Raw genomic sequence first — 12,788 nt, 5'->3', positions numbered from 1 at the left:
TCTATCACCTATGGGACTACTGTTCTGATGGAGCCAATGATATGTGCCCCTATTAGTCTCTAAGGAGTTTTCCTAGCCCACTTTCACCCGATCCGTGCCAATTAAGTGGCAGAATTATGTATATTAGTTGGAGTCACTTGTACTTCCACACAAAGGAATGCATACAGGGAAGGATGACAGAGGGATACTGTTGAATAATTAGAGTGAATTTTCAGAGCCCTGGAAACTCAATCATATGCTGCCATGTGCTAACTATTTTTAACCAGTTCTTTCCTCCTCTTCTCCTCTTTTCTGCTCCTTCCTTCATACATTCAGCCGCAGAAATGAAGAACGAATTCTCTATCCTCACTGCTGCTATACTTCACCCAGAGTAATTGTTAACATTCTGCATAGCTGCTCTTGAAACATGCTCAGAAGTCAAGGCATTTTCTTAAACGATTTCCAAAGAGTGTGGGCTGTTGTATAATCAAAAGGTTCTAACAAAGCATCTGCTTCCTACTCAAGCAAAACCAAAAAGAAAAGCATGTACAAGCATTTTTTTGCATTTAATAAGTCTCCGGCTGCATCATTCATATGGTTAAAACAAAGTCCAGAAAATTTCTGGACCCAATGTTCTTGGTAGGAGGTTGTTAGGATGACAACAGTCACTTAAAAAATGTCCCTGTTAATATTTTAGAGAACCATTGCACACATCTTGTCTGCCTTGAGCTTGTTTTGATGGTTTGTGAGTATAAACAACTTTCATTCTCCTGTCTAATTCTCATTTTCCCTCCATCAACGATAAACAAGTAAACGATTCCCGAAAGCCACGCATGAAAACACATTAATTGAGCTCCTCAGACTTTCTGTAAACTCATTACATCACGCTTGGCTTGTCATCCATACAATGCTCGCGGCAACTGCTCTTTAGTCTTCTTTATGGAGCCGGGCGGTTTGAGGAAATACGGAGTGTCACGAGCAGACCTCTCATCCACGCAGACACTTCCCACAGTCATCAGTATTCTAATGACTCACGGGTGTTTATTTTTAGAGATCCAGAGATTGATGAGATGCTCGTATCGTCCTTAACCACCAACTAATTAACTAATTAGGACATTCAAATGAAGACTTGCTCTGGATAATGCGGCGTGGCTTTGGCATGAGCAAACAGCTCTTGATTCTAACTGCTTGACTCAGCTGAGAGGGGTTCAGCATCATGGTCTCTTCCTGTTTGCCTCATCGATGCCATGTTGTCCTGTTGCACTATTGACGAGGGCAGGTATTGATCAGACAAAAATAATGCCGCATTGGGTGATAAGAGCATCACCTGTGACACTGACTATTTTTACATGACAGTGATATTCAGACATTAACCCAATTAGGACAGTGAATAAGACACACTGCAATTTAAATAGCATTTTCTGATTATCTTAACCTGGATAAGGTCATACTCGTAACTGAATTAACACCCTGTCCTCACTAATGCAAATATTTTGCTCCATGTGGACGATATTTTATTGTCTGGATTTAATCTGAAATTTCTATTGTGTCGTATAGCAGCGGCATTTACAGGCAACACAAATCTAGACACAAACAAAAAATACACAAATTTAAAATAATTTCAGACTCGATGCATTAGACATGACAAAACAGAAACTGAGATGCAGAGCCGAGCAATGCACCTGCACCTGATCGGGCATTTTCAGTTATTGAGACTGAGATTTTTTCCAAATGCCAAAACTCTGGTTTCTGTGTATCCATGTGTACAAGTACAAAGGAATGTTCAGAAAATGATGATGTCACTGCTTACTTTGCATGCAGACTGTTGCTTTGTGTAGTTAGCTTGCTCCAGAAAAAAACATAAACACAGGTGACTATGCACCCGATTCTCTACACTTTATCACCACCTACACTCTCATTATGCTTGATTGAGTGTTTGTAGTATTTCTGTGTTCACGTTGAAGGGTTGTGTGAACAGTTTTTTTTTTTTTCAAACAGAGGCGAAAATATTGATTTAGACAATGATCCGCCGTAATGTGGACAAGGCTTAAGCTGTGGAGTGTTCTGATATTAGTCGCATATTATTGACATGTACACGTCTTAATCCAATTATAATGTCCTATTGTAATTTTTGCAGAATTTTCACGACATCAACATTTATGGCAGTTACCAGCTGCTGGACATCATATCCAGACTATGCTCTGCACAGGAGTTTGAATGGAATATTCTATTTGCACCTCAAGTAAACATCGTCATGGAAATAATGGCTTATCAGAATAAAGTCAATATTTGGAATATTTCTGTCCATGTAGAGATGGTCACTGATGTTATCATTTCGTCATGTTTTCATTTACCAATCAGCATATTCTCACTTTTACTGTTCCCCAACCCAAAACCTTATGTAGATCCAATGAGGTGATGTCAATCCTCCGTTACATCAGCCTCCTTTGTTGTCCGATAATATGCTCTTAATTTTTCTATCAGGTATTGTCAATCACACTCCACTTACTTTGACTTTGAACTCACCTGCTCTAGAGGCCTTGAAGTCCTGCCATGCCAAACATCTCAACGTCTGTGTTATAATTAGTTTTTCTCTAGCATTGACTTGTTCACCCATTCACCTTGTTCTCACCATGTTTAGATTGGCTCTGGTCAGATCTGTATCATTATCCATCTCTTTGCACTGATTGTTATCGCACCAGGTATAATGTGTCAGCATTCTGTGGACTTTAATTGGAGGGAGATATGGATGATGGCTTATTACTGCTGTAAATCAGCTCTTTAGAACAGCTAACATGTAACTCAGCTACAAGCAAGACTGGGTCAGATTACTTTGAAATGTAGTCAGTTACAGAATACAAATAACATGGCAATTCTTTTGTAGTTAGTGAAGTAATCCATTCAATTACAAAAGTATAATCTTATCAGGATACCTTATACTGTATAAACAAATAAAAGCCTCCAAATTTAGAGGTTCAAAATGTTTCTCTTTCAGTGCAGATACAATGTATCATTCATATTAACAATCCAACATCAATACATGTTAAAATTGGATTGGATCACCCTGATCCCTGATCCACAGAATAACTCTTCAAGATGTGGATTACCAGCGCTTCACATGGAGCTGCATGTCACAATGTAGGCTCCCAGCGATGAAGAACAATAGGTGAAGAGACAGAAAACAGCAGAACAAAACAAAAGAAACATTCCCCTCTGTTTCCGTCAGTCAGACCCCTCAACTGACCTTTAACTGCTGCAAACACACTTAAACACTGCTCACTTTACATGCTTTGACTACTTGTGAGTGGAACCACACAGAGCGTTACCTGTTGTGTCCTGCATAACATCGATATTGATATTGACCACTGATATTGATATTGACAGCTGCAGTGAAGATAATATTATGGGAGTTTACCTGGAATGAAAATCTTAATGGGTAAAATCGACGTTATCGCTGTTGAACAAATCAAGTGTGAAATAAGTAAAAATGAATACTTCATGAAAATACAACACGCGTATTGTTTGACCACACATTCGTCTGCTGGAATCATGATAATCAAGCAGTGATTGGATTAAAGCTACTAGACATGTTGAACAAGACATACTTAAGATTTGTTCGAAATCATAGCGAAGATGTGACGTCATCTCTATTTGTCTTTTAAATAGCCCGTTTATTCAATTCTGATCAAATTACCTCTGAACAGCAGAGTCTTGGTTACGTAATCCCAATTACATGTAATCTGTTACATTCCCCAACCCTGGCAATGAGCCATTCCACATTCTTTAAGGGAAATGTCTCTGCTTATTCTGGGGAAAAAATGCTGTTGACTGTAACATTCAAGACCTTAATCCCACATGGCTCAATTTTAAAGGCTAATAATCCCTTTAATTAAAGGATACGCCTGCTATTGAACAGAATAGATGGATGTAGACCCACTAATTAGTTCAATAATTAAGGTTTTAGTGCCGGACAGAGATGAGAGAGCTCTGGCTATGTGTCATAAAATTCATAGAGTTGTTAGGACGCCATGAGTACGCTGGTTGCAGCTTTACAGCAGTACGCCTGCATATGCACTCAGGGTGGTGGTGAAACATGGCGTCCCAGTGGACGGTGCCGCAACAGCTGTTCTTGCCTGAGCCTGACGTTCCACACAATGTGATCGCTCCATCAGCAAGCACGCTCTCCAAACAGCCGCATCTGCATTCATCAAACACACTTATCAATAAACAGCAAACAATAAATGATCTCCGAGAGTAAACAAAACAGCGAGCCTGGAAAGAAATGTCACCCGTACAGTTTAATCACCGATGTTGTTAATCAATAAAGCGGCTTCATATCTTTTAATTAAAGTTTTATTTGCAGCAAACGTTGGCCGTATCTGTCTGCATGTGTTTGGTCTTTTTTTCCCCCTTTAATGGAACCTGTTGGGGCTTGGGAATGGAGGTGGCAGCTGCTGATGACCAGTCACGATGGGGCGCTTGTGTTTGTAATTGCATTTTGTCACCTACAGAGGGTGTTAAGAATCCTGGTTAAAAGCTGGGGGAAATCTCACAGTAACAATTATTGTAGAGCAAATTACCAGGTAGGCAATATCTAAGCTGTCAAGAAAGGTTAGGAGAAATGAGGAGAAGAAGATGGACTATTCAGACATTCATCATGGCCATAGTTGCCACTTCCAAATTGAAAATTGGACGGAATGCATCCTTCATTTTCTCAAAATTTGAATGAGTTACTGATTAATGCTGGGATTGACAGAAAGGCTTGGATAAATAAATAGGATGGTAATTCGTTTCCGTGCTTTCGCCTTAGATCCATTCCCGCATAGAACTTCTGGCTATTTTGGCGTTAACAATAAATGATGAACGAGATGTGGCCTCTTGTGCATCGGGATCCGCCTGCTCATGTGAACACGTATGTGAACGGGTATGCAATAGTTGCACATGAAGGCGTATTAATGGATCTAATCTGGCTTTGGATGGTGTTGGGAGGATTTCTTGTTTGGCAGCGGCTGCAGTGGTAACGTTACACAGTGTTGCCACAGGAGACTTTCCCTCCACCATCTGTCTCTTTTTCAACTCTGTATATTACATTTACACCGCGTGCTTGGAAATGTAGCTTCCTCGTTTTAATGGGAATGTGAGGCAACCGTAAAATAAATATTCGGTAGCCGGGGCGTTGCTGGAGCCAAACCTATCGCCTGTGTTCATTTGCAGCAGCGTTGTCCTTTGAATTCCATTATGGCGAGCTATAAATTGAATTATTGAAAAGCTATTGTTTGTCGCATGAAATCAGTGAAGCAGTAAAGGGGTTAAAGTCAAAGAGTCATAAAAACAATAAGCAAGGGTGAGAAAAAAATCTACTCCAATCAGGATTGGGTCAATATTTAGCCCCTCACCATATCACAGGATTTAATAGGACATGCTCCATGTGTATTTATAGATTGCAGGCGTCTGCTGAAAATGGGTTCCGGTTTAGGTGATATTGATTCTGGATTCTTAGTTTCACTCAGTAGCACATAGGTAACTCTAAGTTTTTGGGGGGAAGTATTTTGGGACATGATCTAGTTTGGTAGAAAAAGTAGGCCTGAGTCTGAAAGTTATAAAAACTAACAACTCCTGCTTGTCCCATGGGGGCAGTGGACAGGCCACGTCTACCTCCTGTATGTCAGTTTGAAGTGTAGGAAATGATCAAACATAATTCAACACATTATGTAGAGCTGAAACAATTGTTGATTACAAGCTAGGGTTGTTATCATGGAAAAGCTAGCAAGAGCACGCTACAAAATCTACCTGTTACATCCCACCCCCTTCCGCCAGCCCTCTCGTCAAAGCTGTGCCCTCGAAACACATGAACCTGAACTGCCTGACTGACAGATGTTCAGAGGTGTATGTCTCTACGGCTAAAGACTCCAGCGCAGGCCGGCAGGATGGTTAGTGACAGACAGGTACACCAGCTTATCATTTCATTCACACCGAATAAAATGATTTGTTGTGTCTCTTACAGTCCTGTTTTCTATAGTATCAGCATGTTTTCCTTGTCTTCAACAATCCATCCATCCATTATCTATGCCGATTATCATTTGAGGGTCGCCAATCCAAGATGACATGGTTGTACCCTGGACAAGTCGCCAGCGTACTGCAGGGCCAACATGTTCAGTTGTTAAGTCGTGACATGTGATATCTGTTTCTGGCTTCAAGCTCGGGTATTTTCAAGATGCCGCGGTGCTGTGTCCTTTGCTGTATTTGTGGATCTCAGATAGTGTAATAGATGAAATACGGTGTGATACAAAGTTTGTCTTTTGCCGGTGTATGCTAATGTTAGCCAGCAAAACGTCTGCTGCGTTCCAGACAACCCGGATGTCGGATATTGCGACTTGAAATTTCAGAGACCCGACTTCTCAGCATTTCAATACAGTTATTGATACATCATCAGAGGCTATGACACATTTTATAAGCTGACAGCGATAAATCCATCCAAAACTATTTAAACTCTTTAAACACCCAATCTGCATGTCTTTGGATTGTGGGAGGAAAGCGGAGTATCAGGAGAAAACCCACACAGACACAAGGAGAGCACGCTAACTCGGCCAAGGACCTCGTCTCTGTGAGGTGACATTGCTAACCACTGCTCCACCGTGCCGCCCCGTCTTCAATGATCCCAAAGGGAATATTTTGTGGGTTTTATGCTTTAATTTTATAGACCAAATTAATAATTGATTGAATGAGATAATAATCAACAAAGTAATAATGAAAATCGGAGTCGCAGACCCTCTGCAGTATATCCCTGCAACCGCTAAGAATCACAGGCTCCACTGTCTCTGCTCCGATCAGTGTCTCTGTTTAGTCATTTACAAGCTGTGACCATTGTTGATTCAAGGTGAGACCTGATATTATTGCCGTATAGGCTTGTGTTTTTATTGTTGTTATTTTCAAGAATGGGCCCATTTTGTCATTTAATTGAGGCTCATGGGCTTGGCTGTGTAACGGCACACGGGGGAATAAGACGTCAAGCGGCTGAATTTCCACCGCCATTAACTGTTCCACACTCAATTAGAATGCATAGGATCCTGACATTTCATAACTTATGGGTCTCCAGGCTGATATAACCCCCCACTATAAAAGAAGCCGCGTTCTGAAGACAGAGCTAGATACTTACTTCCTCTCAGAGATTTAAGTGATTGCCTTGTGAGTTTTTGCAGAGCAGAATCAAGTCTGGATAAAAAGGCACGCATGATGTGATTAAAACCTTCCAGGAGCTCGGGCGTTATCGCTGCATAAACATGGTTGCTGCTCTGCGCGGAGGATGCCACAGATTACTCTTTAGACGTCTTCTCTAACTATCAATTTAATTCAGCCACATGGCAGAATTCTCATATTTCCATTTGTAATAAATCAAGCTGCATTCCACGTATAGAGAGACTGTGGAACACATATATATGCTGCTGTTGTACCGCAACATAAATATGAAATATGAACAGCAGCAAATTGTGCCACTTAATAAATAGCAGGATTTGTTGTGCTGTTATGAGCCGTCTTGGGAAAGGTGATCCTGACAATCAGAATTATGATGATAGAAATGCACTTTGATTGCTGTTTAATTTTCTTTGGTGATCTCTCGCCACCGCTATAACTCAGTCTCAAAGCAGACAGGTCCTATTTGCCAGGTAATTAATAACAGGCCGCTGAGGCAAGATTTAGCTATTATTTCTAATATGCTGTGTGATTGTAAAAAGCACCTTTTCCAACAGGACGATTGAATTCATTTATATCTTGTTATTTTGTAAATGCTTTTCCAGAGCTTTAATTTATACAAAGTGAAGGTGAATCTTCAGCACAGCCATCAGTAATCGAATTTAAAGAGAGACTGCTGCTATCTGAAGGGCCACCAATTAATTCAGATTGATTCCATGGATAATTGGGTATATTACAAAGAGCAGTATTAAGCTTTCATTATGCTGCGCATGACTGTTTGCTACTTTGAGTTTTCCCTATTGTTTTTCACTGAATCACTTTGAAATCAGAAAAAACGTCTGATGCCTAATCCCTCCAATCATGGATACGAGAATGTAATGTGGAGGTAATGAGTTTTAGGAAAGTCACTCCTAATCATTCAGTACCTAACCTGGATTAGGACCAGAGCAGAGAAATTGAAGTCAGAGGTTGGCCAATAGATCACACTTTCCTTGAAATTCTCTGTTGGTGGCAAACCAATAAACTTAATAGGTGAGGCCCTCTGCCATGAACAACAAAGCCCCATCAGCCGTGCCTCCAAGGTGGAGCCACCTATGGGTCACCGCTGCTCTGACTCCCGACAATATGACAGATTAACGACAACAGGTTGAGCCCTGCACTTTCGGCCGCCCACAATCTCAATTATGTCTGTCTTAATGTACACTGAACAGCCACAATCACAGGGCCATGGACAGGGTAAACACACTTGCAGGAAGCAGACTAGTGACAGGATAATAAAGTGCCATGATTGATTCCGCTTGCTGTGTGCCAGATCGGTTTATTGTGTGGGAGGAGTGGTACCAGATTGTGTAGGATTCTGTGGTGAGCTATCTGTTGTCTTGGTTCAAGCCTGGAGGAATGATTCCATGTAAGTGTTAGGATTTACACAGACGTGTGGCATATGGCTTTCGATAACTGCTGCGTCGTATCATGTTTATGTTTCAGACAATATACTCATTCCAGTGGTTCCCTACCTAAGTACTTTCTCTAAAGAAGCTATATTAATAGTACCACATGATACAAAAAATCAGTTAAAGGTAAAAACCTTTCTTTGAAAAAAGAAAGGTTTTTACCTTTAAAAAGCATTGTCAACATGTTGGTAACATATACTTTAAGAATCAAAAGTGCAAGATGATGTTTAAAGTGTGTATCAAATATCACACTAGATTATTATTGACTATGGATTATTGATTGACCCAAAGTATAAGTAGCATTTTACCATTGTAGTTGCCTTAAGTGGAGCTAATTTGCTATTTACTGTTAGGTTGTTTAATCTGTGGCAGTGTCTTATATTTTGTATGATCATCATGTTTTGTTTGAATAGAGATACTCAAGGTAATTGGAGTAAATTAACTTAGTTACACTCCACCACTGAATCTTGACATTACTGTTTTTAATTCAGTTCTTCTCCTTTTTAATCTCTTTAGAAGTTTGTTTTTTATGACACCAACCTCTTCCTGTTCTACAAGGGTATAAAAAAAAGAAACAGTATCACCTGGCTGATGTCGGCAGCAGCAACTGTTTGTCTGAGCTCGAACATTGGAAAGGGAGTTAATGCATATTAATGGGGCCTATAAAAGCAACTAATTGAGCATTCCGGATCTTGGTGAGTTGGGCATCTGTGAGTGACATTGTGCAGCTCCAGGACCTCCACCAGACTGCCTTTATTAGCTCTCTGAACTGAGATGTAGGTCAGGCCATTAAAAGCAGGAAGGGCTCTCTCACTAAACATTGTTGTGACAGCCTCATGTTTGACATGCCCGTCTGCGAGCAGTGCTGAGGAGACGTTTGCGGCAGTGAGCAGCTTAAGTAAGGAAACATGATATAACTGTTCGCCACTTTAAAAAAAAAGTTAATCTCGCTTTAAAGCGATTTAATTGAGCACAATAAAATGCAGCCATATGTGTCCCATAAAAATCCAGAGCGTTCCATGCGAGTGCTAAGTAAACATGCTAATGTGTAACAAGTCTCATATCCAGTGTTTGTAATGTGATTTGGTTAATGATTGAAGTAAAGCCTGCACACCCATTCTTTTGCATATAAGGTGTTTTTTGGAGATAAAAGCTGACGTGTGGAAGATTGACAAGCTTTGTGTGGATCAGTATACATTTATTCAGTTTAACAAAAAACAAAGCTGGGACACTTTCCATATTCAGTCATACACATGTTTTCTAGTTAAATAGTCTTTAAATCAAAACTCGCCTATTACATTTCAGAGTGACGACAGAAATAAACTAAACTAGACTGAACACCATACTAAATCACCATCTAAAACAGTAAGTAGTTGGGCAATAATATTTCAATAGGGGGCAGCACACTGCCATTACAGATTGGCCTTTAAATCATATTTAATTGCTCTTTTGTGTAGTAGACTGTAACTGCAGTTTGACTGGAGCTTGAAACACACCGTGCTCCTGATCTACTATTCTGTGTGCTACATACACTGTCTGTCTATCAAACACTTCCTCCATATGCCATCCTTAACAACCTTCTGTCTGCAAAAATTAACGTGCATATCTTTGTTAGGTGTCGTAATAAAAAAAGACAACAGTACATCCCCGTAATGGACCGCAGCGTGAGGTCAAGCGGATTCCTCTAAAGTGGCCCGACTCGTTTTCTTCCCCTGTCATCAGCCGTGGGTGGCTTTTTACTAAAGTGTCATAAGCCATTTGATTGTAAATCTCAGTGACCTTGAAGTCACTGGAGAAAGCACAGATCCGTAAACCAATCATCGCACGGCTGCCCCTGTCAGCCACGCTCCTGTTCACACAGCCACCGCCTGAATTTCCTGATGTTAAACAGCAGAAGGAATAAAGCTCAGTTCACACCAGTGTTTGTTAGAACACAGTGTCGGTTTTAAACTTGATTTAAAATGCAGCGAATGTTTACATTAAATCCTAGCGTTTCTGTTAAGGAATGGTTTAATATTAAAGCTCTTGTTCAGTAGATATAGAGGTGATACAGACTTGGCTATAAACTCTGTGTAAAGACTAATGATATTGCGAGCCTCAGCATTTCTTACACTACTTCCAGCTGCACAAAGATCAGTGTTATTATGGATTTGCTGAAAAATCCATTTTTGCGAATGCTAATGTCCTTTACATCTTTCAGGGGTGTAGAACGCTCGTTGCATTTCTCTGGGATGATTTTCTGAGAGTATCAGAGATCTGCCCGTGTTTCTTACCGTGGATTATTGGACCAGCTGCTTGAAGGCTGCACTCTCAGTGAAAAGGGTTCTCAGGTTCTCTGTGTGACCTGCTCATGTTAAAGAGACTTGTTTTTCTCTGGCAAAAATCACAAGCTTAGATGTTGGAAAAGCCATCGTTGTTGTGCAGGTCTTTTAAACATGGGACTTGTGTTCATGTACCTATGTTCCACATGTTCCCTAATTGAACTGGGAAGGTGAAGTCAGATACACTCATTTCCCTGATAGATTTTTAACTCTCAATTCTCTTTCTCTTACTTAAATAGTGTTGTGGATATTTAATCAGTCTGTGACTGAACTGTTGGGGATGGTACAAATCTATTTTTGCTTTCCTTTGTGTGATTCAAAAGTCAACTTTTCATGCACCAAGTAAAACAACTGTCTTAGATCATTATCATATATTTGTCAGATATCACATGTTTTAATAGGTTATTCTTCTAATGTAGAACTTCCTGTAAAAAAACTGAAATTTACAGTTCAGATAGAAGATGTTTTGGTGAAATACTAATATGGACAACAATGATTTCACAACATATTTCTTTATTTATACTACGTAAACATCTTGTACCTTTTAAATAAATCTTCTCTTTGTCCTTACAAAGGTTGAATAGCCCTTTGCCTTTAATACTGACAATTTGCTGAGAAATCCAGATGTTTCCATAAGAGGCTATCTGCTTTAATCTGTTACTGGATTTACTTCATTGAGAATAAACTGCCTGTGTTGATGTACGTTATCGTAAGATGAACTGCAGCCCTGCAGCCTGCGTATCCTTGGACTTGACAAAGGAAGGAGCCTCAGTAGTTTCGTGCGGCATCCAGAGATGGAGATTAGCATGGAGCCATCAGCAGCGCTGCAGTCCCTCCCTACCCTGCTTCTGCTGTCAGACCGCCTCCTCCCTGCTTGTCAGGAGCTCCGTCGAGGAGCTGTAAAAACCTTTTCCCCTGTCCTTAACAACTGCAAAACAACACGCACACACCCCGACTGAGGTGCCGGCTTTTCTGAGGCCTCTGACAGGACGTGCTGCAGGCACAAATTGTAATTCATAAAGGTTAAGGGGGTCAATGCCTTTTATTACCAGTCTGAGTGCATCCAGCTTGATGGGGCGGGCATGCAAATGGAATGTCTCAGATTGTTCTATGCAAGAACTCAGACAGCGAGTGCGTGCGTGCCCGTGAATGGGAGGAAGTAAAAGGTGGGTAAAGGGTGGTGGGGAGGTTGCGTGAGATCGGCTGCTCTCTCTACCTTCCACAGTCCATGTAGGACCACACAGCCGCTGCCCGGTTAATTAGACAGTATGACATTGACCTCAGGTGGTTAACGGCCACTTTGATATGTGCTGTCGTGCAATTAATATATTGTAAATCTTCATGTTTTATCATACGGTTAGCTCTGACCTATAAGTGGCTCCATTACACTTGGGCCCACAATATATTCATACATTTTACATTCACATCAACAGAAATACATTATCAACAGTGTCCAATTAAAGATTCGTCAAATAATACCTATACGTCTTTCTCTGTACTTTCATAATATCAAGGGCAACAAAGAGATTTAGACTAATTCTGGTACTGAGACTGGTTCTCAAAAAAAAAAGATACATTATTTTGTATGAGATATTTATTCTTGGGCTGCATCAGAACTAATTAATCCATCATGAATTTACAACACAGTCTGTTTCTCTTCTCTTTTGTGTAGTTGCCATGACCTCGACAACCAAAGCTAGGATCACATTAGACCCTATTGCACCCTCTGCTGGACTTTTAGAGGAATAACGTGGTTCTTGAATTGTACAGGTCACGTTCAAGCTCCACAGTCTTAAGCTTAGGCCTGACACGACATTTGATGGTGCAATGAACAGATCATATTTTT

Source organism: Platichthys flesus, chromosome 13, assembly GCF_949316205.1.
Source record: "Platichthys flesus chromosome 13, fPlaFle2.1, whole genome shotgun sequence".
In the NCBI taxonomy this organism is placed as follows: domain Eukaryota; kingdom Metazoa; phylum Chordata; class Actinopteri; order Pleuronectiformes; family Pleuronectidae; genus Platichthys; species Platichthys flesus.
The sequence above is the reverse complement of the archived record's forward strand: the minus strand, read 5'-3'. Positions refer to the sequence as shown.